Genomic DNA, 27279 nt, shown 5'->3' on the forward strand with positions numbered 1-27279 from the left:
GTCTCCTGTCCTCTCTCCTTAGTAGTGCATCCCAAGTGTTATATGTAAACCTCCAGCAGGCCTGTCACTGTAAAGTCAAAGAGCAGCCCTTTGTGATTGGATTCTGATTGGCTAGGGTGACGAAAGAGGCATTAACTGCATCTGCTTCTGAAAGGAGAGGCCTCCTTTGAAATGTAATTAGATCCGACTTTACAATTAAGTTGGATTTTAAATTACTACTAAACCCAATCTTTGAATATTTCTCTAGCTTCTCCCACACCAAATTTAATCCTTATTACATGTAATAGGGTAAATCAGTGTTAATCTAAAGAAGGCAAGTCTTGCCTCTGTGAAAAAAACACTTTGGAGAGTGTTCACTGCTAGGACATGTAAAAAAAGAAATATACATGACCTACTTTTTAAAGACTGTGCACAGTGCCCTATGGCCTTTTAAGTCTTGTATGAGGGGTAAAATATATTTTTTAAAAGGGAAGGTGTAGGCCTGGCAAAATAATTTGGTGGTTTTAAAGTGCACACTTAGACCAAGATGGCAGGCCTGAGACATATTTTACAGTGCTATTTTAGTATGTGGCAAAATGAGTGCTGCATCCCACTGGTAACATTAATTTTACAGGCCCTGGGCACCAGTAGGAACTTACAAGTAAATTAGGGGTCCCAATCATGTGTATTCCAGGTTTACCTTGTTCTAAGAGACAGCTCTTTACCACTGGTAAGCAGGTTTGAAGTGCCCAGAGTCCTATGACCAACAAAACTCAGGTTCAGCAACAGAAGAGACAAATCTGAGGTGACCCAGTAGAAATGGCAAATTTCTAACACCCATATAGTATCTCCTAACACCTTCAAGAAGTCTAGGACATCTGAGTGAATTTCTACAGAATTGAACATTTCCATCAAACCATAGTTTGTGTTGGTGGGCTAGATATTGTGATCTGTCCCCCTTTCTGCAAATAAAATATTTCTTCAGGAACCACAAGAATCAGCACAGATTAAATGAACAACTAGTCTGCAATGCAGGGTATCCACCACTCATACATGTGCAGGAACTATGAACTGAACAGCCTTGCACATGCAGAACCTGTTACTGGGTTTTCTATTGCTAAGTCACAAATACACTTGTAAATAGACACCTGACATGCTACAATGTGCAAACATTACATAAGTTTCCAAATTGTTGAATGTGACAGTCTCTCGCTCCTCACACCGTATTTCAAATCCTGTACCCAGAGTGGAAGGCGCTATAATAGTGCACAAAGAAAAATGAGCTTAGTCATAGAGTGTACATTTGACCTTCTCAAATGAATATTTCTACATAAGAGTGATAGTGTACTGCAGACTACTCCTGAGACCCCATTTAAAATCATAGCCTGCTGTGAAATGTTGCACGGCAATGCAAAGTACCAAGAAAAGGTCACCCCTCAGTACTATAAGGCAACAAATAGGATGTCATAATTCAGTGCCTCCCCACTCCGTCATGCTGGAAATAACTGAAAGTACTCACAGTATCATTGACAGAAGCCACAGTAGGAGCACAACTAGATGGCCATCCATGCAAATCAATGCCTTCTCCTTCAGTTCATACTGTCCCTTTTTGCAGGAGCAGCTGCCTCAGCACTTCCCCCCTCAATCAATCAATCAAACATTTGTGGAGCACAGCAAGTCACTAGTGAGGGTCTCGAGGTGCTGGAGCTGTATGCTGCTTGGAGGAATAATCATTCGAACATCCCGGTCTTTAAATCTCTTCTGAATCGCTGGTGTGATTGTGCGGTCCTGAGGTGCAGGGGGACTTTGTTTCAAGCCTTAGCTGTCAGGTGCCAGAAGGAGCGTCTTCCCCTGTTGGCTCAATGGATCCATGGGGTGAATGCGAGGGAGAGGGAAGCTGATCAGAGGTGTTAAATCAGCTAGTGGAAGGTCAGGCATTTGTTGATGTATGTTGGTCCTTCGTTGTGCAGGACCCTCTAGGCGTTGGTCAGCATCTTGAACTGGCTTCTCTTCTGAATCATGAGCCAGCTTAGTTTTTTTAAATGGGGTGTGATGTGGGTCCTTCTGGGGAGGTCCAGTACGAGTCTGCCCACTGAGTTCTGATTTGTCTGGAGTCTTTTCAGGAGGCATGCTGTGATTCCTACATAGAGGGGGTTATTCTAACTTTGGAGGAGTGTTAATCCGTCCCAAAAGTGACGGTAAAGTGACGGATATACCACCAGCCGTATTACGAGTTCCATAGGATATAATGGACTCGTAATACAGCTGGTGGTAAATCCGTCACTTTTCCGTCACTTTTGGGACGGATTAACACCTCCTCCAAAGTTAGAATAACCCCCAGAGTGTGTTTCCAAAGGGGAGTCTGCTGGTGATGAGGGCCTGCGTGACAGTCCATCTGGTGTCTGCTGGGAGCCATCTGAGGATCTTGCGGGTGGGAAGGTGGGGGGTGCCAAGCTCTGTGGGCCACCATGTGTCATTCCATGGTGAGGCGTTGTTCCCAAAAATGAAGATGTCCATTTTTGTTGGTGTTAAGTTTGAGACAGTTGTCCTTCATCCAGTCCGCTACATTCAATATGCATCTGTGGAAGTTAGCTTTTGTGGTGGAGGGATCTTTGGACAGTGAAAGGATGAGCTTTGTGTTGCCGGCATAGGGGATGATATGATCTGAAGGTGACGACTGGGGAGGTCATGTATGTGTTGAAGAGGGTCAGTCTAAGGGACGATCCTTGGGGGACTCCATTGATGTTCTTCTTGAGCTCTGAGATGAATGTTGGTAGCTGTTTCTTTGGGTTCTGACAGTTAGGTACGAGGCAGTCCATTTGAGGGTGTTTTCTTCAACCCTGATGTAGTGGTGTCTGTTGGTCAAGTTGCGGAAGAAGACGGTGTCAAACACGGCGGGCAGTTCCAGGAGGTTGAAGGCTGCTGTTTCCCTATGGCCCAGGAGGGCTCTGATGTCATCTATAGCTGAAATCAGGGCTGTCTCATCGCTGTGTTTAGCTCGAAATCCAGATTATGAGGGGTTCAGAAGGTTGTGGTCTTCTACTTGTTGGGTGAGTTGCTGGTTGATCGCTTTCTTGAGGACTTTTGCTGAATAATGGGGCAGAGAGATGGACCGGTAGTTCTTCAATTCATTCGGCTGGGTTACTGGATGTTTTTTTCAGGAGGGGCCTCACTTCAGCATGTCCCCAGACCTCCAGGCAGGAGGCCGTAGTGATTGAGGTATTCAAGACCTTCCAGAGCTCATCCCTGATTGTTTTGCTTCCGAGGTTGAAGACGTGGTGGGAGGCAAGGATTCGTGAGTACTCCCAAGTGTACGAGTTCATGATGGAGATAGTGTCTTTTGTGGTGAGGAGTTCCTAGTCACTCATCTTTTTTATGTATTTGTTTATTGTTTCAGCTGTCAGCCTTACAATAGTAAAAACAATTATAAATAAAATAAGCAAAAAGGTTAAAAAAATATAAAAAGCTGAAAATACATCATCATAAAATCGTGTGCAAGAAGGTCAGCTAATAACATTGCAACTACACACAATCCTGTCTAATTAATTGGCACAACAAAATTAATTAAAATACTCATACAGCATGATCATCTAAACATTACAGCAGCACAATATATTGAATGCTTTATTATGCTCACAGTAATCAGACAACCAGATTACCAGTGCAAACCCAGGTAATACAAAAGTGCTTGAGCATGAAAGGCTTGGAAAAATAAGGTGTTTGTGCATAAAAGGCCTGGAAAAGGCAACTTATTGGCCTAGCAGTCTGGCGCTGAACATCGTGAGTTCCAAGAGGGTGAGAATGTGTTTGGGGTTCATGCTTATGCATGTGGGCTAGTTGATGCTGGCTGCAACGGAAGGTTGGCATTCTAAGTTTTCGTAGATAGTCGAGATCTTGTTGTGGAAGAAGTCTGCGGGTTGTTGCACAGTTCCTGGGAGGAAGTGATATCATTCTCTGTGGCTGCAGGTTTGGTGAACTCCTTCACAATGACAAAGCGTTCCTTGCTGTGGTTTGTGCTGGCTTTGATGCAGTCTGCTAGTGCCTTCTTCGTCGTTTATTTCAAGAAGCAGTGATATTGGTTGAGGGCAGTGCTGAAGTTGGTGCAGTCTTTGCTGATGCGCCACTTCCTTTGAAGTTGTCTGAAGTTGCATTTGGAGGAGTGCATTTCCTCAGTAAACCACCTGGCTCTTTTGCTTTGTTCTTTGACCATGGCTGTCTTGGTGGGGGAAATGGTGTTTGAACATTCTGTGATCCACTGGGAGAACCTCTTTGCTGCTTGGTCAGGGTTGTATGTAGAGTTTGCGAGCTGAGAGCAGAGAGTGTTGTTCCACTGGTCTCCTGATACCTTTTTACAGTTTCTTCATGTGGATCTGGGGGGCACGGTGCCGAGGTATGTGGGTTTGAAGATGGTGAGGTGTACACTGTGGTGGTCGGAGCAGGTAAGTAGTGTGGTGTGGATGTACCTGAGGAGGCAAAGAAGGGGTCGAGCATGTGTTCTGTGATGTGGTTAGGGTCAGTGATAAGTTGCTTGAGGCCTTTGTTGCTCAAGCTTTCCAGGAGATCAGTGGAGTTGGCTTGCTGGGGTTGTCGAAGTGGAAGTTGAGGTCCCGTAGGAATATGTAGTGCTCGGAGTCAATTGCTTGCGGGGTGAAGAGTTCCAGGCTGGCATTGCAGAAGCTGGGGTGTGGTCCTAGTGGTCTGTAAGCTAGGGTGCCTCTGATGGTGCTTTTTCCATCTGTGTGGAGTTGGAAATTGAGGTGTTCCATTATCGATGCCGAGTCGTCAATTAATGTTGTGCAGCGAATGGTGTCCCTTTAGATGAAGCCAATTCTACCTCTGTGCTTGTTGGTTCTGTCCAAGTGTGTTATCTTGTAACCATCAGGAATGGTGGTGTCGATGTCTGGTGCGGAGGTGGGGTTGAGCCATGTTTCTGTGAGGAAGATGACATCCGGGGTGAGGGAGGAGATTGTGTCCCAGACCTCGGTGGCATGTTTAACTAGTGAACATGTGTTGAGTAGGATACACTGGAGTTGTGCCGTGGTGGTCTCAGTTGATGTGTTCAGTGCTTTGGTTGCTTTGGTGCTGAAGGTGAGGCAGGAGTTTTGGCAGGAGAATGGTCCTCAGGTGGTACTTGGGATAAGCGGTAGCAGTAGTGCGTCCGGAGCCAGGGCTCAGAAGTCAGCAGTGGTGTATCTTCGTGGGGTAAAAGAGCATGGGGTCCTGGTGCTGGGTGCAGTGTAGGTGCATATGGGCACACATGGGCTTGCTTTTGGCGCACCAAGGCTGCATTGCGGCGTCCTTTAATTAGGTCCAGGAAGCAGGGAGGGGTGCTGGGGGGTGGTAGGCAGGGCTAGGCATGAGGCAGGAAAACAGGTGGGAGTGGCAATAGGGGGAAAAAGGAATGAACAGAGAAAGAAAGGAGGCAAAAAGCAAGAGAAAGTACTCAGAAAAATGGGGGAAAGGAGGGAAAAGGGGGACAAGAGGGAGAAAGTACAAAAATGAGCCAGAAAGCAAGAGAAGCCACTCAGAAAACAGAGGAAAAAGAGGGTGAAAGCAGTGAAAACGAGGCAGAAAGCTGGAGAAAGCACTCCGAAAAACAGGGGGAGAGGAAGAGAAGGCAGTGACAATGAGGCTGAAAACAGGAGTGCAATGCAGCAACATGGGAGAGGTAGTTTGGGACCCTCACCACTCTGGCTTCTGGCCCGGCATACACTTTGTAGCTTTTGCTCAGAGGCACTAAGGCTGGAAGCGCACTTACTTTCTGGAATTGCCAACGGCTCCCCAATTGCAATGTGTGTGATCAGCAACTCCCTCAATGCTGTAGTAACCTACATTAGGCCCCGGGCAACATCTGTACTGCAAATACTCATCTTGACCTGGAGGCTGAAAGTATGTATGCTTAGCACAACCATTGCATCAAAGAGTTGGTTTACAGACCTGCCAAATCCATCCTTTTTTATGAGGATATGGCATTGCGTGTACTTTTATTTGGTGGACCTCTGTAATGCACATCACGAGGCTATGACTGGCTCTGTCAAGGGCGGCATATCATTGGAGAAGGAGTTATAGCCTTCATTGGTGGTCTTGTAGCAGCCTGGTAACCTTAATTTATGTGTGTGCTCCTGTTACTGGTGTACCACAAGGTCTTAATCAATGTCACTGCACATCCACCACTGAAGTCCCTAGAAACAAAAATTGCCCCCCTCCTCCTTTCTCGCCGCTGGTGTTCTGTAGCCTTATTGTAGCATGGTGCCTACTTGAACATCTGTTTCTAAATTGTCTTACCCTCACAATTGCTTTTGTCTTTGGTTCTATTGTTAGTGGGGCTGCAGATTCTATTATGCCTTTAGTAAAAGACATTGCTTACTCTCTTCTTTCAGTGCCAGGAGTAATACAAATTTTGGATCAACATATGTTTTCTACTAAGAGGAACGGTCTACATTCATTTTTCATGGTTGACGTAACAGATATAGCCACGATTGGAACAAGAGTGGACTTCCTGGCTACCTTCTACTTCCCATGATACAAATATCATTACATTTTGTCAGTCTAAATCTATGCAGAACTGCACTTGATGCTTTTTGAGCCTGAGCTGATAGATGTCCTTGTACTCCACATGCACACAGGGTATTCGTCCAGTGGTCCTGTTTTGATGGAATGTACATTTGTTAATGTGGGTGTCCACTTACATGTGGTTGTTGGTGGAGATGTGGAAGTATCAATTGTATTCACTCCAGTCATTGCTTTAGGTTGAAGTGCTGACTCTATCAGCTCACCCATGGTGGTAGGTGGTGGTTCTGTTAAAGTGCCTCCTCCAGTGACACGAGCCTCACTCCTTCGGCTTGCAAGCTTCTCTGTCATTCTGGAGCATATTTCATACCATTTTTCCACCCTTCTCGCTCTCTGTATCCTGGGTTGCCATGATGCCTTTGGATTCTGTCAATGCTCAGCTGCTTTCCTGTGTTCTGTCCTGAGCAGTACTGAGCATGCGTGACTGGATATGATTTAACTTGTGCAAGACTGTTGTTTGGATAGGGTCCCTATTTTTGTTTTGCATTAGGTACGATTCATTGCTTCTATGTCCTGGTGGTAGGTCACTCCTTTGTTCGCTGGGCCAGTGAAGTGTATTTTGTGAGTGGCTTTGACACATAGGTGCGCAAGGCCAGTCTTAGGTGTAGCTGAATCAGTGTTTGAGACATCGGCATTAGAAGGCTAAGAGAGGTGGCTGAAAAAAAATCTCAGCACGGTGGCTGACCACGCCTTCGTGGTCATCCTACGTTTGAGTGGTACTGAGTTGGCTCAACAGGGCTGATATGATCTAATTTATTAATTGATTGCAGAATTAGCTTGGTTCTTAAGAGTTTTTTTCATTGGTATGATATCTTTGTCACAAATGATTCCTGGGCAAGAGTGGTGTATGGGATTATCTGTTAAGGCTCTTAATGATTCTGATAAGCGCCTCAACAGAAAAATATTGAGGATCCTTAATACTGGGCATTTAAAATCCATTCCACTTGTGTCTATCTGGAACGATAGCCTATTTCATGCTGACAGTGTGCACCTATCCTGGTAGAGGAATGTGATGTTTGTGCTCCTCAGGTTTCTTTTTGTAATTGTGAACCATAATCCACCTGTGGTGGTATGGGCTCTTGGGTGTCAGAAAAACTTTTGGTTATCTTAGTATCTCATACAAAACCTATTGCATTTCATTCTCATTCATTTATGTACCCCAAAAGGCTTTGACCCCCACAATTCCTGGTCAGGGTTTTGTGCGAGTGCTGACACAGCTGCCCTAGTTCCGTAGGGAGCTTGGTGATCAGTTTCTATAGTTACTTGGATTGGAGAGATGCAGGCTGAGCCAAGGGTTTGGCCTATTTTCTCAGTCACAATTCTCCAAAGGGTGGCAGGGTGTCCTACAGAGGAGGCCTCTGCCATGGAGTTGCTTTTAGATAGTTTAGCTAGAAGACTTGTCCTGGGAGACAGAATCCTAGCAATAGGAGAGAAGAGAAATGGGTTTAGCACACATGGATGGTGGCAGCAATGTTATAACCAGGGACAGTGTACAGCACTGTGACCCTAAAATCCCCAAAGGGATTGTCCCCAAATAAGAGGAAGGTGATGATATCACCAAATGGTTCAGATGTAGCCAGAAAACTTGCCAAACAGCATTGAGGCTCTCCTTTTGGGGAGCTGTTCTAAGGAAAGTGCAGGGATAGACTCCCGACACTGGATGAGGCAGATGCAAGGTCTTATGACCTCCTGAAGGGTACCCTGATTGAGGGCTATGGGCTTACTCCTGAGGAGTACAGGATCAAATTCAGGGAGACTCAAAAAACCAGAGTTAGTCCTGGGTTGAGTTTGTGGATGTTTCAGCGAACACTCTCTGTGGCTGGTTAGAAGGTAACAATGTGAGTGTTTATCAAGGTCTTAACAATTTAGTAATGAAAGAGCATCCGTTGAGTAATTGTGTGCAGGAAAAGCTACACCAGTGCCTGGGAGACCTATGTCCACTTTCTCACCAAGAATTGGGGAGGAAAGCAGACCACTGGGTCAAAACAAGGGTGACCAAAACTTCCAGGTGTAGGGGAGACCACAAAAATGAGGCCAAAAAGCCCCCCCCCAAGGTAAAGAGGGTAACCAATACAAGGACAAAAACAAGGTGTCTTCTAAAGACCCCAAAAATCTGCACGAGGGTGGGCCCGAGACTCTTCCCAGTCCAAGGGGACAGGGTAAAAAGTGTGGGATCTCGAAAGGCTTGGTACTATACCTGCAAAAGCAAAGGACACCACACTGGAGATCTTAACTGCCCCAGCAAAAAGAATGCCTCTAGTGCACCTTCAGTAAATGCTGTGGTAAGTTTCCAGGTGGGATTTCAAGTTGTCCCTGACCATGTCAGTGAGCCTACGAAGGAACATTTAGTCTCCGAGGGTGGGGTGAACGTAGCTGCCCTGTTGGGCCCAGTAATCAGGAGAGATATAGACAACAACCTTATGTAAATGGGGTTCAAGTTGAAGCACTGAGAGACACTGGTGCCAGTGTCCCCAAGGTGACTGAGCAACTGATGTCCTCAGAACAGTATCTGACTTGCGAGTCATGCACAGTCCTCAATGCTGATAATCAGGCTAAGGTGCATCCCATGGCGATGGTAGAATGGGGAGGGGTTACTGGCCGGAAGAAGGGGGTGGTATCTCCTGCAATCCCTGTGCAATGTCTGCTAGGAAATGATCTAGAGTCCTCAGCATGGGCTGAGGTAGAAAAAAAAAACCATTCCACTAAATGGAACCAAACTGTACAGAAAAAAACAAAGGTAAGAGGCCAGTAGTTCATACCATGGGTGCATGCCCACAACTTGCCTCCTAATGTAACAGCCAAGATAAGCCTCCAATGGAAGGGGCATCTGTGGGGGGAGAAAGGCACCTCAATGAGGTTACTGAGGGGGTGAGTCCTTGGATTTGGGGGGCGTGGGTTTGGGTGGGGTGAGTTTGGAAGGGGTGGGGTGGGATTTGGAAGGGGAGTGTTGGGATTTGGCAGGGGAGGGTTGTGATGTGGAAGGGGTGAGTTGGAGTGTGGAAGCGGTGGAAAAACATTTGGAAGGGGTGGATTTACGTTTGGGAGGGGTGGTTTGGAATGTGGAAGGGATGGGTTGGGGAGTGAAAAGCATGAAAAGATATTTTGGAGGAGTAGTATGGGATGTGGAAGTAGTCAGGGCAAAAAGAAGCCCATTCTTGGGAAAGTAGGTAGGGTGGTTGCCAGGGAGTTTGGGTTGTGAGGTAGAGGGAGTGTGTAGGAAAATGGCTCCCTGTTGCAGTTACCCCCCACTTTTTGCCTGATATTGATGCTGACTTGACTGAGAAGTGTGCTGGGACCCGGCTAACCAGGCCCCAGCACCAGTGTTCTTTCACTAAAAATGTACCATTGTTTCCACAATTGGTACACCCCTGGGACACAGATAAGTCCCTTGTAAAAGGTATCAGTGGTACCAAGTGCCCAGTGACCAGGAAAGGTCCCTAAGGGCTGCAGCATGTGTTGTGACACCCTAAGGGACCCCTCATCTAACACATGCACATTACCCTTGCAGATTGTGGCCCTCATTCTGACCCTGGCGGTCAGTGTTAAAGCGGCGGCCAACCCGCCAACAGGCTGGCGGCCAAAAAATATGAATTCTGATCCTGGCGGGAACCGCCAACACAGGCCGCCGCATTAACACTCCGACCGCCACGGCGGTACAAACAAACAGCGCGGCGGTCACCGCCAACAGGCAGGCGGCAGACAATGTACCGCCCACCCTATCACGACCCACCAATCCGCCACCTTTTCCGGGGCGGGAGCCCCGGCGATAAAAACACAGCGGAAACAGACATCTTCAATGGAAAACGCTTACCTCGACACACTCCACGCGGAATCGGAACAGCATGGAATCCGAACTCCACATCCTCCCAGCCATTGCCTTCCTGCTCTTCTTCCAGGATCACGAATCTCGCCGCAGACGACAACGGTGAGTACTGCACCTACGACACAGGGCAGGGGGGAGGAGGAAAGGTTACGGGCACACACATACGCCACACACCCACCCCCACCCTCACCCCCACCGAAATACCTACACACTCATGCAGATAAAAAAGTCAGAGTGACACCCCCAACCCCCCCCCCAAAACAAAGACAAAAGCCAATGCATGTAAAAGTAGAATCATATTATTGCAACAATAAAGTATAGCGACCTTAGCAATATATGAAGAATGAATACACATATAGAACTCTATCCATACAAGCAGCAAAAGTCCGGCCCAGTCAATCAAAGTCCAAAGGTCCGTGGGCCAATGTGCAGCAACACATGGGCAAAGCCCACACACGAGATCCAGTCCATTGGAGAGAACACTGCTGGGGCATCACTAAAATAAAAAGACAGGCACCTCAGGGGGAAGGGAAGGGGGGGCACCTCAGCCACATGAGTCCACGACGCCAGATCCACGAAGGGCCTCCATGCCCACTGTGCCATCCTGGGGAGTGCAAAGCCACAGTCTCACAAGTCTCTACAGTGGGTGGATTGCCCACTGTGCCATCCTGGGGAGTGCAAAGCCACAGTCTCACAAGTCTCTACAGTGGGTGGGTTGCCCACTGTGCCATCCTGGGGAGTGCAAAGCCACAGTCTCACAAGTCTCTTCAGTGGGTGGGTTGCCCACTGTGCCATCCTGGGGAGTGCAAAGCCACAGTCTCAAAAGTCTCTACAGTGGGTGGGTTGCCCACTGTGCCATCCTGGGGAGTGCAAAGCCACAGTCTCACAAGTCTCTACAGTGGGTGGGTTGCCCACTGTGCCATCCTGGGGAGTGCAAAGCCACAGTCCATCTGGTGGATTACAGAGACCACTGGTCATGGAGGAGGCATGGTGGGCAGAGTGCGTCGTGAAGGCCTGCCCGACACAGAACCGGGACTACCAATGGGCCAGCGGTGCTTGACAGGAAGGGCCCAGCGGAGCAGTGCTTGAGATGAAGGGCCCAGCGGAGCGGTGCTTGACAGGAAGGGCCCAGCGGAGCGGTTCCTGAGATGAAGGGCCCAGCGGAGCGGTGCCTGAGATGAAGGGCCCAGCGGAGCAGTGCTTGAGATGAAGGGCCCAGCGGAGCGGTGCTTGAGATGAAGGGCCCAGCGGAGCGGTGCTTGAGACGGCGGTGCCCAGCGGAGCGGTGCTTGAGATGAAGGGCCCAGCGGAGCGGTGCTTGACAGGAAGGGCCCAGCGGAGCGATGCCTGAGATGAAGGGCCCAGCGGAGCAGTGCTTGAGATGAAGGGCCCAGCGGAGCGGTGCTTGAGACGGCGGTGCCCAGCGGAGCGGTGCTTGAGATGAAGGGCCCTGCGGAGCGGTGCTTGAGATGAAGGGCCCAGCGGAGCGGTGCTTGAGACGGCGGTGCCCAGCGGAGCGGTGCTTGAGAAGAAGGGCCCAGCGGAGCGGTGCCTGAGATGAAGGGCCCAGCGGAGCAGTGCTTGAGATGAAGGGCCCAGCAAGGCGGTGCTTGAGACGGCGGTGCCCAGCGGAGCGGTGCTTGAGATGAAGGGCCCAGCAGACCGGTGCTTGAGATGAAGGGCCCAGCGGAGCGGTGCCTGAGATGAAGGGCCCAGCAGAGCGGTGCTTAAGATGAAGGGCCCAGCGGAGCGGTGCTTGACAGGAAGGGCCCAGTGGAGCGGTGCCTGAGATGAAGGGCCCAGCAGAGCGGTGCCTGAGATGAAGGGCCCAGCGGAGCGGTGCTTGAGATGAAGGGCCCAGCGGAGCGGTGCTTGACAGTAAGGGCCCAGCGGAGCAGTGCTTGAGATGAAGGGCCCAGCGGAGCGGTGCTTGAGATGAAGGGCCCAGCGGAGCGGTGCTTGACAGGAAGGGCCCAGCGGAGCGGTGCCTGAGATGAAGGGCCCAGCGGAGCGGTGCCTGAGATGAAGGGCCCAGTGGAGCGGTGCTTGAGATGAAGGGCCCAGCGGACTGTGCTTGACAGGAAGGGCCCAGCGGAGTGGTGCTTGAGATGAAGGGCCCAGCGGAGCGGTGCTTGACAGGAAGGGCCCTGTTCAGCGGTGCTCCTCACGGCGGGGCCCTGTTCAGCGGTGCTTCTCACGGCGGGCCCTGTTCAGCGGTGCTCCTCACGGCGGGGCCCTGTTCAGCGGTGCTCCTCACGGCGGGGCCCTGTTCAGCGGTGCTCCTCACGGCGGGGCCCTGTTCAGCGGTGCTTCTCCCGCCGGGGCCCTGTTCAGCGGTGCTCCTCACGGCGGGGCCCTGTTCAGCGGTGCTTCTCATGGCGGGGCCCTGTTCAGCGGTGCCTGTCTTGTGTTTCCAGTGAACCACACCTGGCCAATATTTGCCGCTCACTCTGCATCAGACCTTTCCGTTGCGGGGCCCTCCTGTGATGGAGTCCTGGGGCCCTGGCTCTCCTTCGATACCCCCGGAATGGGGCTGGTGGGGCCCTCATGGCCAGGTCTGCTGCTCCCTGCTCTTTGCTCCTTGCTGCCCTTGCCTTCCTTGGCAGACTGTCCGTGGCCCTTGGCTCCCTTACCCGATGTGGCAGGTGACAGTGCAAGGCTACCCTCCTTGGGGGCAGGCGTATCAGGCCTGTCGCGCCTGCCCTTCAGTTTCTTGGTCCTCTTCCCAGGGGGGGGCTGGCTGTGCCTTTGCTGCTGGACGATGTCCCAGCCCAAGGAAAGGGCGGACTCCAAAAACCTGGCACGACGTTCTTTGGAGTTGCTGGGCTGGTGGTGGCTGAGGTGTTTGTGGAACTCTTACGGGATGGAGGGGGTGGGTCAGGTGAGGAAAAGAGGTCCACTTTAGAGAGGAAAATTTTCTTTGGAGCCATGGGAAGGGTGGCTGGAGTGGGTATGGGAGTGGAGGAAGAGGATGTGGTTGTAGGAGAGTCAAGTGTGCTGTCTTTGGGTGCAGGTGCTTGGGCAGGAGGCTGACGTGAGGTGGATGGCTGTTGTTTGGGTGCCTGCCTGCGTTTGTGTGGTTGGGAAGCGGGGGTGACAGACACACTGGGAGAGGACACAGGGGACGTGTACATGGCAGTGGGGGTGGTGACTGCACGTGTGCGGACTGGTGTGGAGGGTGTGCTGGTGATGGGTGCAATGGCTGATGGTGGTGTGCTTGCAGGTGTGTGTGGAGACGTCACAGGGAGGGAGGAGGGAGACGAGGAGGTGGGGGACACAGAGGAGGTAGTGGCTGTTGGCATGTCTGCATCTGGATGTTGCTTGGGTGAATGCTTGTGTGTCCTGTGGTGCTTATGTCTGGATGAGCTGCCCTTGGGTGTTGAGGTGTGTGCAGGCTGGTCTGTAGGTGTGGATGGGATAGGCAGAGGAACAGGGGAGTGGGACTGGGTGGAGGGAGTCAGAAGAGGGAGGCTGGAGACAGCGACAATCGCTGCCGTCAGTGCTGAGGCCAGAGCGTTGAACGATCGTTGATGGGCAGCCTGACCCGAATGAAGGCCCTCCAGGTATGCATTGCTTTGATGCACCTCCCTCTCCACACCCTGGATGGCATTCAAAAGGGTAGACTGCCCAACAATGATGGTCCTCAGGAGGTCAATGACCTCCTCACTGAGGGCAGCAGGAGTGACTGGGGCAGGGCCTGAGGTGCCTGGGGCGAAGGAGATGGTCGGCTTCCTGGCCTTTTGGGCACGGGCCGAGGGGCTGCTGGGAGGGAGGAGATGGTGCGCTGGGTGGCGGCTGTACCTGTTTCTGCGGTGGGCACGGATGTTGCCGCCACCGCAAGGGAGCTCCCTTCCGAGGACGTGTCGGTGTTGCTGCCGTCTCCACGGGTCCTTGTGGTGGAGCCCCCCTCGCCCTCCGTCTCACTGGTCATGTCGGAGTCCGTTGCATGGCCCTCCGGGGCCATGTGAGATGCAGCTCCCTCTTGCGCCGATGCCACTTCTCCTCCGCCTGATGATGCTAATGCACACATTCACAGAAAAACAAAGAAAATGGGGGGGGTGGAAAACATAAACACAAGTTGAGTGCATGCATTGGGGACACCGATGGCGGAGAGGACAGACACAGAAGCCCCCTGCACTACGCTGCGCACTTGGGGTACACTACTCATTCACTGGGACATGCCCTACAAGCCAATGGGCGACAACTGCCCACACAGTATACACTGGTCCATGAATCGCGTTACTAGGCACCCTACAGAGGTGGGGGGCGGGGGCACAGGACCATACTTCACGGACGGGCCTATCCTACAGAAATCGCCATGGCCTAGGGATACCCACAGCCCTCCTCCCCCACCCAGGCACCTCCACTGCGCGCAAAATAGCTGAATGTGCTGGTACTCACCCCCTTGTGTCTGCTGTGATGACCTCAAGCGCCCATCTAAATCGGGGTAGGCCACCGCCAGGATCCGGGACATCAGGGGGGTCAAGGTACGACTGGCACCCCTCCTAGGTTGGGAGGCCATCCCCAGCAGAGCCTCTGCGGTCTTCCTGCTCCCGCGGCGGATGTCCTCCCACCTCTTGCGGCAGTGGGTGCCCCTTCTGGTGTGGACCCCCAGGGCCCGGACGTCCTTGGCGATGGCACGCCAAATGTCAATCTTCTGATGGGCGCTGACCTATGTGACATGTACAGGGGGGGAAGAGAAACATCATCACTTTTCTGCATGCTCGATGTGAGTGGCCCCCCGTCCCCAACCTTGCCATGTGGCACATGCTCTCATCTGTCGTGCCATGCATTCGTCATTCGCTGCCCTCCCCTCCATCGTACATCCTCCCCACTCAGGCCAGGCATTGGGCACTATGCATTGCCCCCGTGTACTCACCTGTTGGTCTGGAGGCCCGTAGAGTAGCGCATACTGGGGGAGGACCCCGTCCACGAGCTTCTCCAACTCCTCGGAACTGAAGGCGGGGGCCCTTTCCCCAGTCGCAGCAGCCATTGTCACTTCCAGACCGAGGTCACAGCAGCACTTGCAGTATAGGTCCTCTCCTGTGGATGCTCAGGTCTCGTGTGGTCAAGCAGAGAGAAAATGGCGGTTACGGCCGCGGCGGTGCGTGCCGCGGCGGTGCGTACCGCGGCGGTGCGTAGCGCGGCGGCCGGCGCTCACCGCCATTGGCTCCTGAAACCCATAGGGTTCAATGTTGTCCAATGCGGCTTTGCGCCGCGGACTGCGACCGCCTACCGCCACGGTGTGCCACACTTGTGCAATTACCTCACTTCACATTGTCACACTTCACAGGTCAGGCAGCCGCCATTTCAGGGGCCCACATGGCTTCATTCCTACTGCGTCACACATGGCTAGGCCTTGCACCGACAATCATACTAGCCATTCAATCCCGAGAGATACGTGTACTGGGCATGCTGTGGGCACTTACCTGTGGGTTGCTTGACTCTGTGCTCCATGTTGTCCTTCCTAGGCATCGTCCGCTGGGACTTGCGAGGAGACGGAGGAATGTTCCCGTGTACAGACCGCTGGTGGACCTGTCGACAATGGAAGAAAGACACGTCATACTCACCTACAGACTCAACCGTGCCACTATACAGGAACTGTGTGCCCAGCTGGAGCCAGACCTGATGTCACCCATCCGCCAACCCACAGGGATTCCGCCTCCAGTGCAGGTGCTGTCAGTACTGCATTTTTTGGCAAGTGGATCATTTCAAACTACCGTGGCCATTTCATCTGGGATGTCTCAGCCTATGTTTTCAAAGGTGTTGTCCAAAGTGTTGTCTGCCCTGATGAAATACATGCGGAGCTACATCATTTTCCCTGAGGTGGGTGACTTGCCTACAGTGAAGGGTGATTTCTATGCCCTTGGACACATTCCCAATATCATTGGTGCCATTGATGGTACCCATGTGGCTTTGGTTCCCCCAAAAGACGATGAGCAGGTGTACAGGAACCGTAAAAATTATCATTCGATGAATGTCCAGGTGGTCTGTTTGGCTGACCAGTACATCTCCCATTTAAATGCCAAGTTCCCAGGGTCAGTGCATGACGCGTACATCATGCGAAATAGCAGCATCCCTTATGTGATGGAACAGCTACAGAGACAGCGTGTGTGGCTAATTGGTGACTCTGGTTACCCAAACCTGCCTTGGCTATTGACCCCAGTGAGGAATCCCAGGACCAGGGCAGAGGAACGGTACAATGAGGCCCATGGGCGGACTAGGAGGGTGATTGAGCGGACCTTCGGCCTCCTGAAGGCCAGGTTTAGGTGCCTGCATATGACTGCTGGATCCCTAATGTACTCACCAAGGAAGGTGTGTCATATCATCGTGGCCTGCTGCATGCTTCACAACCTGGCTTTGCGACGCCAGGTGCCTTTCCTGCAGGAGGATGGTCCAGATGGTGGTGTTGTGGCCGCTCTGGAGCCTGCGGAGAGTGAAGAGGAGGAAGACGAAGAGGACGACACAGACAACAGGGACAGAGTGATACTGCAGTATTTCCAGTGACACACAGGTAATAATCTACTCCAGCATTGTATTATATCTGTAACTGTAGTGGCTCTCTACTGTCTGACCTTTCACCCCAATGTATGGTAACTTAGGCCCTCATTCTGACCCTGGCGGTCTTTGACCGCCAGGGCGGAGGACCGCGGGAGCACCGCCGACAGGCCGGCGGTGCTCCAATGGGGATTCCGACCGCGGCGGTAAAGCCGCGGTCGGACCGGCACCACTGGCGGGGTCTCGCCAGTGTACCGCGGCCCCATTGAATCCTCCGCGGCGGCGCAGCTTGCTGCACCGCCGCGGGGATTCCGACCCCCACTACCGCCATCCAGATCCCGGCGGTCGGACCGCCGAGATCCGGATGGCGGTAGGGGGGGTCGCGGGGCCCCTGGGGGCCCCTGCAGTGCCCATGCCACTGGCATGGGCATTGCAGGGGCCCCCGTAAGAGGGCCCCTACATGTATTTCACTGTCTGCTGCGCAGACAGTGAAATACGCGACGGGTGCAACTGCACCCGTCGCACAGCTTCCACTCCGCCGGCTCGATTCCGAGCCGGCTTCATCGTGGAAGCCTCTTTCCCGCTGGGCTGGCTGGCGGTCTGAAGGCGACCGCCCGCCAGCCCAGCGGGAAAGTCAGAATTACCGCCGCGGTCTTTCGACCGCGGAACGGTAACCTGACGGCGGGACTTTGGCGGGCGGCCTCCGCCGCCCGCCAAGGTCAGAATGAGGGCCTTAGTTGTGTATTTCACTTCCTATTTCAGTGATCTGATCCCCACGGAGTGCCCTCTGGTTTTTTTCCCCATGGACTACCGCTGTGTGACACTGGTATGTTGTCATCACAATGTAACTAGAAATGTTTTGTTGGTTATATCGAATACATTTGGTTTAAATAAATAGATAGCAGAATCCAGTTGGTTAATGTGCAATAATTGTGTTTATTGAAGTTTTAAAATAGGCGTATGGTTCAAACAGGGTGATGGTGGAGGCATGTCCATGGCAGTGTCCAGACTGTCGTTCCTACAGGTCCATTGTCCATATGCCTGTGGAAGGTGGAGCAGGGGCAGTTCAAGGTTGGACAGGGTAAACAAGTGGGACAGTGGGATGACATCCGGGGGTTTCCGTGCATGGCAGGGGTCTTGACATCCTACTCTGTCTTCTTCCTCGATCTCAGGCCTTTCTTGCGGGGTGGTTCTTGTTCTGCAGGGGGTGGGGTCCGGGAGGGCCGTTGCTGTTGTGTCGGGGCCTCCTGACCACTAGCGCCGGCGGAGGTGGTGGGCTGTTCTTCCTCCATGCTAGTGGCAGGGGCCCTTTGGGGGGCCACATGGTCCCGCAATGTGGTGACAATCTGGTTGAGTGCCACCACGATTGTACCCATTGCGGAACTGATGGTGCGCAGTTCTTCCCGGAACCCCATGTACTGGCCCTCCTGCATGGCCTGGATCTCCTGGAACCTGGCCAGGACCGTCGCCATCGTCTCTTGGGAGTGGTGGTACGCTCCCATGATGGTGGTGAGGGCCTCTTGGACAGTGGGTTCCCTAGGCCTGTCCTCCCTCTGTCGCACAGCAGCCCTCCCAGTTCCTCTTTGTTCCTGGGCCTCTGTCCCCTGGACGGTGTGCCCACTACCAGTGCCCCCAGGTCCCTGTTGTTGTTGGTGTTGTGGGTTACCCTGGGTGCCCTGTACTGGTAGACACACCGCTGATTGACCTATCCTGGAGACAGAAGCATGGGCCCGCTGGGTGGGTGCTGTGCTGGTGTTTCCTGAGGGGGGTAGGTCTGCTGTGGCCTGGGGCTGACTGAGGGTAACCGACTGTCCAGAGGTCCCCGATGGTCCGGGCTGGTCATCATGTTCTAGGTCGACAGAGCTGCTGTCATCACTGGGGGCCTGTTCTGGGGGTGGGATGGACATATCTGGACCCTCCTGGCCGGTGTGTTGGCGTTCGGGCCCTGCAGGGGTAAGAGAATATGGTTATTGATTTTGTGTGTGCCGTGGCGTGTGATTTGTGGGTGCCCTTGTCCCCCAGTGCTGGCAGTCCCATGTGGGAGGAGTTGTGAGGGTGGTTTGTGGGGGGGATGGGTATGTGCAGTGGTCATGCTTAGGTGATGGGTGTCCATGGTTTGTGTTGGCATTCAGGGGTTTGGGTTGGGTTGGGTGGGTTGTGCTGGTGAGACATTAGCAGGGAGGATATGTGCTGGGGGGTTGGGGGTGAGGGTGGGGGTGTGGGTTGGCATGCTGGTGGTTGGGGGGGGTGAAGTAGTTGAGATTCGACTTACCAGAGTCCATTCCTCCGCCTACTCCAGCGAGGCCCTCAGGATGCAGGATGTTCAAGACCTCTTGCTCCCATGCTGTGAATTCGGGTGGGTTGGGTGGGGGTCCGCCGCCAGTCTTCTGCACAGCGATGTTGTATCTTGACACCATCGACCGCACCTTCCCCCATAGGTCGTTCCAGCGCTTTCGGATGTCTTCCCGATTTCTGGGATGCTGTCCCACAGCGTTGACCCTGTCGACGATCCTTTGCCATAGCTCCGCCTTCCTGGCTATTGTGGTGTGCCGAAGAGCTGGGGCTCTACCCTGATTATTTCCTCCACCATGACCCTGAGTTCTTGGTCCGAAAACCTGGGGTGTCTTTGGGGTGCCATGGGGTGGTGTGGATGAGGTGTGGGGTGGTGTTTGTTTTGATGAGTGTAGTGGTGTGTGGTGTTTTGTGCGTAGATGTGGTGTGGGTGATGATGTTGGGTTCCTGTGTGTGTTGTGGTTTGCGCTCCCTGTGCTCTCTCTCTGTGTATTGCGCTGTGTCTCTGAATTTCGCTTTGTGGGGGTTTGTGGGTGATGTGGGTGTGTGTTTTATTTGGTGATGGGTGTGTGGGAGTGGTGTTTGTATGTGTATCAGGTGTGTGTATTTGGAATTGTCCAATGTGGCTGTATTTTGTAAAGGTGTGTGTATTTTGACCGTGGCGGTGTGTACCGCCAATGGAATACCGCGGTTGAAAGACCGCCGCGTGGATTGGTGGGTCGTAATGGCATGGGTGTGTTTGTGTTGGCGTGACGGTGGAGGTTTGGTCATCTCCAGGTTATCGCTGACCGCTGATGAGGCGGCCTTCAGTGGATGTCGGGTTTTTGGCGGTTTGGCAGTTGTGGGTCAGAATGACCGTGGCGGTTTACCGCGGCGGGATGATGGCGGTCTTCTGACCGGCGGTTTGTGCCTTTTACCGCCAGGGTCAGAATGACCCCCTGTGTGTGTTGGTGGGGAGAAAAAAGCAAAGTCGACATGGCATCCTCCTCAGGATGCCATGCACACAAAATACTGCCTATGGCATAGGTAAGTCACCCCTCTAGCAGGCCTTACAGCCCTAAGGCAGGGTGAACTATACCACAGGTGAGGGCATAGCTGCATGAGCAATATGCCCCTACAATGTCTAAGTCCATTCTTAGACATTGTAAGTACAGGGGGGCCATATTAAGTATATGGCCAGGGAGTTTGTCAAAACGAACTCCACAGCTCCATAATGGCTACATGGAATACTGGGAAGTTTGGTGTCAAACTTCTCAGAATAATAAACCCACACTGATGCCAGTGCTGGATTTATTAAATAAATGCACACAGAGGGCATCTTAGAGAAGTCCCCTGTATTTTACCCAATCTTTCAGTGCAGGACTGACTGGTCTGTGCCAGCCTGCCACTGTAGTGAGTTTCTGAACCCATGGGATGAGAGCCTTTGTACTCTCTGAGGCCAGAAACAAACCCTGCACTGGGTGGAGGGGCTTAACACCTCCCCCCTGCAGGAACAGGAACACCTAGCAGTGAGCCTCAAAGGCGCAGGCTTTGTGTTACAATGCCCCAGGGCACTCCAGCTAGTGGAGATCCCCGACCCCTGGACACAGCCCCCACTTTTGGCGGAAAGTCCAGAGGAGATAATGAGAAAAACAAGGAGTCACCTACCAGTCAGGACAGCCCCTAAGGTGCCCTGAGCTGAGGTGACCCCTGCCTTTAGAAGTCCTCCATCTTGCTTTTGGAGGATTCCCCCAAGAGGATAAGGGATGTGCCCCCCTCCCCACAGGGAGGAGGCACAAAGAGGGTGTAGCCACCCACCAGGGCAGTAGCCATTGGCTACTGCCCCCCAGACCTAAACACATCCCTAAATTCAGTATTTAGTGGTGGCCTTGAACCCAAGAAATCAGATTCCTGCAACCTACAACAACAAGAAGGACTGCTGACCTGAAAGCCCCGCAGAGATGATGGAGACGACAACTGACTTGGCCCCAGCCCTACCGGCCTGTCTCCAGACTCAAAGAACCTGCACAGCGATGCATCCAGCGGGACCAGCGACCTCTGAGGACTCAGAGGACTGCCATGCACCCTAAGGACCAAGAAACTCCCAAGAACAGCAGCACTGTTCAGAAACTGCAACAAACTTGCAACTTTGAAACAACTTCAAAGAGACTCTCACTTCCCTCCAGAAGTGTGAGTCTTCATACTCTGCACCCGATGCCCACGGCTCGAGTTCAGGACAACCAGCACCACAGAGAGGACTCCCAGGTGACTCCAACGATGTGAACACCCTGAGTCGACCCCCCTGAACTCCAACAGTGACGCCTACAGAGAGGATCCAGAGGCTCCCCCTGACTGCGACTGCCTGGCAACAAAGGAACCCGACGCCTGGACGAAGCACTGCACCCGCAGCCCCCAGGACTGAGAGGAACCACCTACCAGTGCAGGAGAGACTAGCAGGCAGCCCTCATCCTAGCCCAGTTGGTGGCTGGCCCGAGAAGCCCCCCTGTGCCCAGCCTGCATCGCCAGAGTGACCCCCGGGTCCCTCCATTGCTTTCAATAGCAAACCTGACACCTACTTTGCACACCGCACCCGGCCGCCCCCGTGCCGCTGAGGGTGTGTTTTGTGTGCTTGTGTGTGCCCCCCCCCCCCCCAGTGCTCTACAAAACCCCCCTTGGTCTGCTCCCCGAGGACGCAGGTACTTACCTGCTAGCAGACTGGAACCAGAGCACCCCTGTTCTTCATAGGCGCCTATGTGTTTTGGGCCCTCCTTTGACCTCTGCACCTGACTGGACCTGTGTTGGTGGTGCTGTGGCTTTGGGGTTGCCTTGAACCCCGAACGGTGGGCTGCCTATGCCCAGGAGACTGACTGTGTAAGTGCTTTACTTAGCTGAGAAACCTAACCAAACTTACCTCCACCAGGAACTATTGATTTTTGCAGTGTCCACTTTTAAAATAGCTTATTGCCATTTTAACCAAAACTGTGTGTACTACTGTTTTAAATCAAAGTTCTATACTTACCTGTGTGAAGTACCTTGCATTTTATGTACTGACCTAAAATCTTGAATCTTGTGGTTCTAAAATAAATTAAGAAAATATATTTTTCTATATAAAAACCTATTGGCCTGGAGTTAAGTCTTTGAGTGTGTGTTCCTCATTTATTGCCTGTGTGTGTACAACAAATGCATAACACTACCCTCTGATAAGTCTACTGCTCGACCACACCACCACAAAATAGAGCATTAGTATTATCAAATTTTGCCACTATCAACCTCTAAGGGGAACCCTTGGACTCTGTGCACACTATCTCTCACTTTGAGATATAATATTCAAAGCCAACTTCCTACAGAGTGGTTGTGTCTGCTGTACATGTGTCTATTGAAGGTGTAGGTGCATGTGGGTCTGGTGTATGTGCTGTGTGTTTCGCTTTGTGGTTTTGACTGGGTACCAGTTGTGTGGGTGAGTGTGGGCATTTGTGTGTGGATGTGTCTGTTGTGTAGGTGATATGTGTTGTTGTGGTGTCTGTGGGTGTGCTGGTGCATTCATGTGTGTCGTGGTGGGTTTGCTGTCTGCGGGTGTGCTGGTGGTGTGTGTTTGTGTTGTGGATGTGTCTGTTGTATAGGTGATATGTGTTGTTGTGGTGTGCGGGTGTGCTGGAGGTGTGTGTTTGGATGTGTCTGTTGTGTAGGTGATATGTGTTGTTGTCGTGTCTGTGAGTGTGCTGGTGCATACATGTGTGTCATGGTGGGTGTGCTGACTGCGGGTGTGCTGGTGGTGTGTGGGGGTGGTTGTGTTGTGGTGGGTGTGCTGACTCTGGGTGTGCTGCTGGTGAGTGTGGATGTCTGTGTCATGGTGGTTGTGCTGACTGCGGGTATGCTTGTGGCTGTTGTGGTGGTGATGATGGTGGGGTATGTGGTGTCAGTGTGTATGTCTGTGTTATTTGCTGTGCTTGCATGTATGTGAGAATGTACCGCTTGTTTGTGTTTGGTGTGTGTGTAAAGGTCTGCGTGAACTCTGAATAGGGTAAGTAGAGGGACTTTTGGATGGGGAAAGGGTGAGAGTTCGAGCACAAGGTTGGGGTCGGCGGGAGGCTGCAGTCAATGAGGAGGCCAGACCCTGGAATGACCATTGTAGGCCAGACTGGGTACTGTGAATACCATCCAAGTAAGCCAGCATCTAGGTGTTCTGACCACTCAGCCCCTAGATGACATTCAGTAGTGCGGTCTGGCCTACAGTGATAGTCTGCAAAAGATCTACAACCTCCTCATTGAGAACAGTCAGGACACAGGGGCGGGGGTGCCTGCAGCAAAGGTGACGCCACCCATTTTAGGGGGCAGCTAGAGCCAACTGGGGGGAGCAAGAGGGAGGGCAGGGATCGGAACGTGGGTGGCGGATGTCGATGCAGGTGTAACAGTCGTTCCAGGGTCTGCCACCACTAGGGACTGATCTTAATTGGAGGCCTCTGAAGATGTTGAGTCACTGGTGGCCTCTGTGCCAGTCCCTCCAACACACTGGGTCCCTTGGTGTCTGTGGTGTCCACACCTAAGCCACAGTGGCCATCTTCCTCCCCGTTGATGAGGCCACTGTCGCCTTCGCCCAGATGATACTGAAAACACAGATGCAACAGTTTGAGTGTATCTGTGTAAATACAATTGAACATGAACTTTGATCACACAACATTTGCTAAAAGTCTAGAAATTCCCCATTCTAGCACCTATATCATTTATGCCTTTGTCACTTATCCACTTGTAGTTCTGTCCTTGATAAAGGGCTTTAACGGCATGTGTAAACACAAAGGCCTTGAGACATTTCGGACCCACTGCAGTACAGAGCTCAAATATATTCTCAGTTCTTAAAAAAAGTCATGTTTAGGGCCGGATATTGACTTCTCAAGACATGATTCCACAACATCTATGTGATGTAACCTCCCATCTGCAAATGTCCCTTTAAGTATCACAATGCTCCCAAGCATTGATTTTCCATCTGGACAGTAGTAAGGACAGTACTAAGGACACCACAATGTTGTTTGTTGAATGTGTAACTCTCTAACCAATGTGGACACATTCCTGGCTGTTGCTACCAATACAGTTTGGCATACAATTTCACGTTGTTTGACACAGACTGGCTTATATGCACGTTTGTGTATGACTAAGGCGTCATGCCAACCTGCTACTGTCCACATGAACTGATTGGAATTTTGCTATCCAAACAGGTTTCAAACATGTTTCAGATAAGGCATGATGCCACTGTGCACATATTTCTAGTCCTTTTGGAGCAGATGCTCATTAAATTGTCACAGCACCAACTTACCAATGTCATGTCTCGTACATCAACTCCATTTCAATTGTGCAGTTTGCCTTATGACCAGTAATAGTGTCTACATTACCTACTCATATATATGATGGAGCATTCCCCCTGACCTAATGATAAAATGGGGCGTGTTTGGTCCAACTGTCCCGTATGACATAGAGCCTTTGTTCGTGTGCAGCCATTTGTCTGCTCAAAACAGTACTTGGCTTGTGATGAGGAATCTAGTGGCAACCTTCAGCACAAAGCAATACACCAGACACTGCATCAGACACTGTCTGATTAACTTGCACCTCCAGAAATCCTCATGTGGGTTGGATGTATGTCAACCATCATGTTGATGCCATACAACATTGCTGGAAATAAAAAAGGTTAAACAACAAAAATAGCTACAGACAATAACTTACCGATTTGATGCTGCTGTTGGGTCCTCAACTGCCCATCAAGCTCTGGGTAGGCCACCGCAAGGATGCAGGCCATTAGGGTGGTCAGGGTGTGGTGCACCTGCTTTGATCATTGGGAGGACTGCCTGAGCTGGCCTTCAGCAGACTTACTAATGCAGGCTGCACCACTTATGGATCCCCAGGGTCCGCATCTTTTTAGCGATGGCCTTCCAGATACCCCACTTCTGATGAGCATTGACCTGTATGGGTGACAGAAAAAAACAAGAAAATAAGTTTTGAGTGATTTTGTTTGTCTGTAGTGCTTCGCCACAATTTTGTTGCATCACTCACATGCATTCACCAAACAGTAAGTAATGTTTTTTGGAAAACATTTAGAGATTACTAGAACATACTGATTTGCAGTGATCTGTTGAGTACCCTCAACACTTTCTGTCTCCTTATGTTACTAATTCAGGTCACAAACATCATATAGGCCAGAGCTATGAAACCTTTCCTCTTGTGAGAGCCACTCTTGTTTAGTCTCAATCATTGTGAGCTAATAAAGGCTTACCACCCTGTACATTCTTTGCACATAACCCCATGCACATCTACATTGGCTTTGTGCCTAGACTTCTAAGAGTCAGAAACCACGGTTTGCATCACATACAGTGACTAAGGGCTGTATGGAAGGGCTATGTGTCAGCAAGAGCATGGATTTGGGGGATGTATGAACAAGTGTGTGGGTATGGCTCATACTTGTTTGGATGATTGAGCACCTGTGTCATTTGAACTTGCAGCACAGGAAATAACTTTCCCCGTGTGGCACCATGACACGTTTGAACCATGCAGTTAATCCTATTCCACAATATAGGCTGTTGTCTCACTTGACAGGACAGCATCAGACAACTCCATAACTTTAGAGAATCTTCTTGCACATTTCCAACATGTTAACATGGGCTGTATGTTTTCACTTTTACTACTGGTACGCTGTCTACTGGCTACTGGTGGTAAGGGGCCTGCAGTTAGTTTGATGAAGTCTGGAACTGTGAGATATTTCTGCTTCTCCTTTCAGGTGACTTTTTATTTCCATGCACAGACATTCTAACATTGTCAATCAACATTCTGCCCCCAGCTAAATCATTCATTTCATTACACTCCACTAACACCAATTTATCAATGCACTAAGGGGGACTAATTAGCCTGTGGCCAAAAAAGGAACCAGTTACTTAGTCACACATTTTCCATTCAGACATGTATCTGTTCCTCTGGGTTCCCATACAGCTGGCTGTACCGGGACAGGACCTCTGTGGCAAGGAGTTCCTGCTCCTCCGTGCTGAAGACAGGGGCCATGTCACCTGCTTTGCCTGGCCTCCTGGCTCCCAGAGGTCGGTAACAGCAGCAAATAATGAGGTCTTGTTGGCTGCAGTGTGAGGAGGCAAGTAAGCTTTTTTTCATTACACTGCCTACAAGTACATGGCAGATGGGATCTGTGACAGAGACAGGCACATCCATTGGCTTTCGTGAGTAGCTGTCACACACGTTAGCCTATGGCAGGGTCCGTCACGGACTGTTCAACCAACTACACTGACAACTTCCGCCGACGGCCATCAGGTAGTCAATGTCCTGATGGCAAGGTCAGGCATCTGCCATTTTAGGGTGTGAAGCTGTGTATTTCTAAATTGGTAGTGCGCCGCCCGCACTCAAAATGGAGTCTAGTTTCTATACAAATGTCAGATATAAACAACACTGTTTTTGGCAAACTATTACTCATTAAAAAGTGAACCGTGACTGAGTTTGACATTGATAGTGCCACTGGGTAAGTAATACCTCAGTTGAAGGTATTTTAAAAAATAAATAAAAATTAAGTGCAAATAATACATTTCAAATGTATTTGCACATAACTAAAAAAAAAGGAAACAATAGTTTTGAAGTTCCAAAAATGTGATTACAATGTGTCTATATGTATTACACAATGACATTCCTAATGTTACCAAGACTTAAGATGTGTGTTGATCATCAAAGCATGGTGTAACCATTTAAGCTGATATTTTCTTTTCCATACATGCAGACCTTTGAACCCAGTCAAGGGTAGGAGCCTACGGCCCCAGGTCTTCTAGACATTTCCAGACCTTGCCACAGTGGATGAAAGGGATGTTATTAAAAAGTTACAGTTAAATAGGCACACTATCCGGGGTTTGTATCACCAGCTGGTGCCCGATCTCATATTTCAGAATAGGAATACAACAACAATAACACCAATAGTGAAACACATGGCAGTAATTTTGTGGCCACTGGCTCTTTTCAATATGCTGTGGCAGCATTTGGGGACATGTCCCAACCAACCATCAGTGGTATAGTACAAGAAGTCCTTTCTTCATTGATGAGACACATGAACAGCTACACCCCGTTCTCACGACAACAGGATTTTGCCACCATGAAGAGAGAACCTT

This window comes from Pleurodeles waltl, chromosome 11, assembly GCF_031143425.1.
Source record: "Pleurodeles waltl isolate 20211129_DDA chromosome 11, aPleWal1.hap1.20221129, whole genome shotgun sequence".
Lineage (NCBI taxonomy): Eukaryota > Metazoa > Chordata > Amphibia > Caudata > Salamandridae > Pleurodeles > Pleurodeles waltl.